Below are 5,113 nucleotides of genomic sequence, written 5' to 3' on the forward strand. Positions count from 1 at the left end.
GGTGGGCAGAGGGGGAGGAGAGGAGAGCGAGCTCCGACTTCAAGGTTAAAACGGAGCGCATCCCAAAACGGATGGGAGCGAGTGGTTTATGCCGGGTTTCTAAAAGCCAAAATGCCAGAACGAACGAACGGTTTCATGTTATATCTTTCTTTTTTCTTTTTCTTTTTTTTTTTTCTTTTCATTCCTATAATTAGGAAACAAGATTTGGTGACCCAAATAATTTCCATTATACAAGGTCCAAGGGATTCTGCAGCAATTACACAAAAATCCACTCAGAAGTGTTGCTGGTCTGTCACAGGCTGTTGGGATGGTTGGGCGGAGAGGGGAAGAGAGAGGGAAAAGAGAAGGGGGGGGGAGGGTGTTGCCCCCACACATAGGTATTGGCTATAAACAACTTGTTCTTCTGATCAAGTGTGCTGCAGGGACAATTGTTTGCATTTGGAAATCCGTGTGCATGTCAATTTTCATGAGGATGGTGAAGTTCATGGTGCAGGAGCACACAGAGCAGGTATTGTAATTGACTCCAAGACTACAGTACTGTCAATGCTGAAATAAAAAGGCTTTATTCATTACTCACTACAGTATCTCCCAGCACTGAAAGGCCTGATTATCTTCAAAACTACTGTACACTTGAAATCTTCCTGATTGTACTTCAGAGCTTGTTCCAGCTAGGGTGCCCTTTGCTGATTCCTTTGAAAAACAATTAAAGCTGTGCTTGAAATCCATTTAGCTTGCTAATGCTGTTTATCTTTCAAAAAACTCCGTCTAGGCAGTCAGTTCTGCTTCCAATTTTAAAAGCCCTATTCAGGCCCCTGCAGATTACTAGTCTGCTTCCTGAGATCTTGACAGGATCCTCATCTCCTGAGTGCCTTACTGGAGCGATGAACGCTCTGCCGAAACCTCCCAGAGCAGGCAGCCTGCCTATGGACAGCACACGTGCTCCATACAGTATGTACAAGCCTGGACAATGCAGACGGTCGGATGTCACACCAAGGTCACGCCAGCTCCCGTGATGAGACCCTGGAAGCAGCCTGTTTAACTCCACGCACAGGTGACAACCAGCACGCCAGCGAGAGTCCACTGCCCTGGCTCCATTAGGCACCCTGATCGGGAACAACCGAAGGATGGATCAGCAGCTCTTCAGGAGTCTCATTTCCCCACATCAGATAAGTTTGCCTGGGTTAATCAGCCACTTTTGATCTTCTGTAAAGTGATGTAATTTGTTTTTCTGGACCAGTCTTCTGCCATAGCATGGTCTATGCCAAGGGGACACTTAGGACTGGCTGCCAGTAAAGATAATCTCTAGTTTTCTCGTCCCTTGCCAGAAAAAGTAATCCCTGGTTGCAGAACATTGACGATACTTCTAAATCAGATTATCTAATCTAAGGATACTTCAGAACAATTTTGGTGGCAGCAGCCAACAAATTCACAAAACTAAAGCAAGGGCAAGAGATGGTGATTGCGGACCAGGAAGAATCCTGCTGGCTAGTCACAGACACAGAGCGAAGTGTGGCTCTACAGCACTGCCACTTCGAGCAGCTGCCGTGGAAGAGAGCCAACAGCACCCTGGCAGAGCCGGGGGCACCCTTGGGTTTAGATTGTTTTATTACCTTCGGCATGTGTACAGACACCTGCATGAGCTGAAACAGAAAAGTCAAGTGGTATTCACCAGTAATGATCTCCCCACATGAACGTCCTGAGACACGTTATCACTCAGCCCCCTCTCAGATCCACACCTGGAGCCACAAGGACCATGGCTGCCGCAGGCTCAGTAGTTCTGCGGCAGGCAGAAATCAAAGAAACTCACTCAGTTATCCCCCTTCCAGCAATTTTAGGAACTGAGCTGGTCTTTGCATGATTCCCAGATTCTTTAGAACAAAGAATAATGTTAGTGGTATCTTTTGTCTCTTCAGGAAAGGTAACATCAGGTTGAAAGGTTTGTGGACATGCCATGCCAGGGCACCAGGCAAGAAGTACTCATGGCTTCTAAGAAGATGTTCATGCTGTTTTTTCTAAGAAAAGGTAGACATAGAGCCCTTCTGGCACACCCTCCCTGCGGCAGGTTGTATTGGTGTAGGATCCACGTGCCACTTGGGTGCATTTACTCCCTCCAAGTACTAAAACTAAACGAGAAATCACTTTCTCTAAAGCTAGAAAATGAGTTCAAATACTTTTCAAATTTATCAGTGGTTAATATCGCCCTTAGATCCAGTGCTGACTGTAAAGAATTACGTAAGATTAATACCAAAACCAGAGATTGTTCTCGATATCTGAACAACTGTATCATTTGATATTGCTGCACCTTTCACAAAACTAGGCTTGAAGGGAACATAAAACAGTTCAAAATAACAGTAAACAGCCCTGTAAGCCAGATAAATCACTTCTGAGTACCTGCTTATACATTTTGATAAATGCATTGCCCTGGTTAATTTAATCATTTTTGAAATTACATCATAAGATACATTCTAGATTCTTTTGTAACATATTTGTATCACAGACACATACAGAAACTCCCAGGGTGCTTCTTTGTCACCAGCAGATGTATGCTGATTTTAAAAATACTGCTTCAAATGGTGTTTGATCACTTCAAAGAATTTCTGGGTTATATCAACGCTCTAAAAGAACTTGATGATTCCTAGAAGGATTTAGTGGTCACAGGCTGGATTGATGGTCCCTAAAAATGCTGAATTTGGCATTTTCTCAGCTTCTCCAGCTTTTACCACCAATTCTTCCAAGATTTCTCTGAAGAAATCTCACCCATCGTGGACTATTGTAAGAAAGGGACTATTTTTGCCCAGCTCCATATGCTCAGAAAGCACTTGAATATTTTAAATAGACTTTTTTTTTTTTTTTTCACTGCCCCTAATACTGATGTATCCTCCTAATGATTTTTGATGAAGCAGACATTCTGGCCATGCCTCAAAAGTAGTTTTATCCAAATCTATGGATCTTCAAGTATAGCTTGATCATTTTTATTTATCACAACACACAGAGAAGCAAAAAAGTTTTTCATCACTCTTCCCATTTCTACTTTCTCATCAGATTAAGCGGAAAGAAAAAGAAAGTCGGTACTTTTCTAGTGGAAGGCATTATCTAGCCTTTCCAGGGTTTTTTTGTAAACTATGGACTCCACCAACATTACAGGTTATATAGGTAAATTATAGGCTACATTCTTTTCCCCAGCAGATTTCATTATTCAGCTGATTTTGATCTGATTTAGTCCTGGCATTAAATCCATGCAGACAGCCAAGCTTATACAGAAAAGACTGGGAAAATCTTTAATGCCTAACTATGTATTGCATAGTAAAAAGCTTCTAACACTTAGGAGATAAAACTGGGGTCGTTGCCAAGCACCTAAATGTTTCTTTATCTGAATAGCTAAGTCATTGATTTCTTGGACTTTTCACAGTTTCTGCCTGTATCAATAGTTTTTTACAGTCTTGATCAAATGGCTTGTCCTCACATACGTCCTTTTTAAAGGTCAGGGGTCGAATATCCATTCTTTGGAAAATGTATACCCCAATCCCATTTTTGGTAGATGACCAAGAAAAGACATGGATAGTTTTTCCGTACAGCTAACTAGAGGGTCTTTCACTCCCCTCCTCTCCTGCATCCACACACATTAAAGAGATCGTGGAGACCTACAAAAAACCACACCTGTCTTTGGCTTTGTCAGAACTTTGATCTGAAGCTCAGGAAAGGGCTGAACTACCTGTTCAAGGAAGAGTTTTCCATCAGTGGGGACGCCAGCCTACTGCGGGCCTTGATTGCACCTCTTGCTCCATGGGTATGTTTAAGCAGTCTGGATTTTTGGGTCTATTGACTACAATTTAAGTTCCGCTCTGGAAGCAGTAAGACAGATCCTTAAGCTTTTTCCTGCTCTTCTTCCAGTCCAGCTTTCCCTCCCTACTGTAGTTCTGGTAGTTTTCTTTCCAGCTTCTTATTTCAGCATCTGATGACAAAGTTGTTACCTCCAGTTTTAAAAGGCTCCCCTTGCATTCATTGTAGCAAACGTATTACCAGATGCAGTTCCTTCACTCAAGAACTTAAGAGTCTGGATAGGTAAGACTGACTAAGGATTGGACACAATAAAATACTATTATTTCTGTTTTCCTGGGAAATGAGATGCAAAAAGCCTAAGTCATAAGCCAAAACCATAACACCAGGTAAGGAATTTGCAGCAGAACAGGAGCTTAATTCCAGTCTGCTGTGTCCCAGGTCAGTTCTCTAATCACCACCTCGGCTGTCCTTTCAAAGCACAGCATAAGCTCTGTGTAAAACTGAACCTTCAGCTGGCCCAGCTTTGCTTCACTTCCACGGCCAGAACTCCTACGAAACTGCAGGAACTGATGCCGACATGCATTTAGCCGTGTATTTTTTCCTCTGACATATGGTATTTACCAGACTGTTCTACAGTACCATGGTTATTTTAACACACATGTCCTTGATTGCTTGGAATAAGGTAAGAAAATCCTTTGAGTACCAAATATACACACACACACATATATATTGCTGTTACTGACTGCAGTAAGATTTATGTGGATTCTTCTAGTGATTGACACATGGATGTTTAAAGAGGTAAGCTGTCAGCTTCGTATTTAAGGGGACCTCTACTCTACAGACCGCAATGGAAACGGGTTTGTGGAAGCACTCACTGCAGGAACTGCCAATTTGGGACAAAAAATGTTCTCAGCAAGAAAGAATTAGAGAATTCCTGTGCCTCCGTCTCTCATTTCTTGTCTAACACTACTGTTTCCCCACCACACACACTCATAACCAGGCACGTCACTGACCCATGTCCTATCTGCAGCAGAACCGAGAGGCACAGGGGCCATCGGGGCAGGTCACTGTCACCTCCTCAGTGGCAGAGTGGAGAATAAAGCAGATCTCCTGATATCTGTATCTAAAATGGGCATTCCCAGAAAAATACGATAAGAAGATCTCTTCGTGTGGGGAGAATAGAGATTTTTCTGAGGGGAAAAAAAAAAAAAAAAAAAAAGTACAAGGCTGGCTGTTTCATCCAGGTGCAGGACATAGCAGCCAGGGTTGTGGGGAGGAATCTGGGAAGCCACTGCTCGGCATCCTGCCTTCCCCTGACAGGGCTTCCAAGTTT

This window comes from Charadrius vociferus, unplaced genomic scaffold, assembly GCF_000708025.1.
Source record: "Charadrius vociferus isolate BGI_N301 unplaced genomic scaffold, ASM70802v2 scaffold134, whole genome shotgun sequence".
Classification (NCBI taxonomy): Eukaryota; Metazoa; Chordata; class Aves; order Charadriiformes; family Charadriidae; genus Charadrius; species Charadrius vociferus.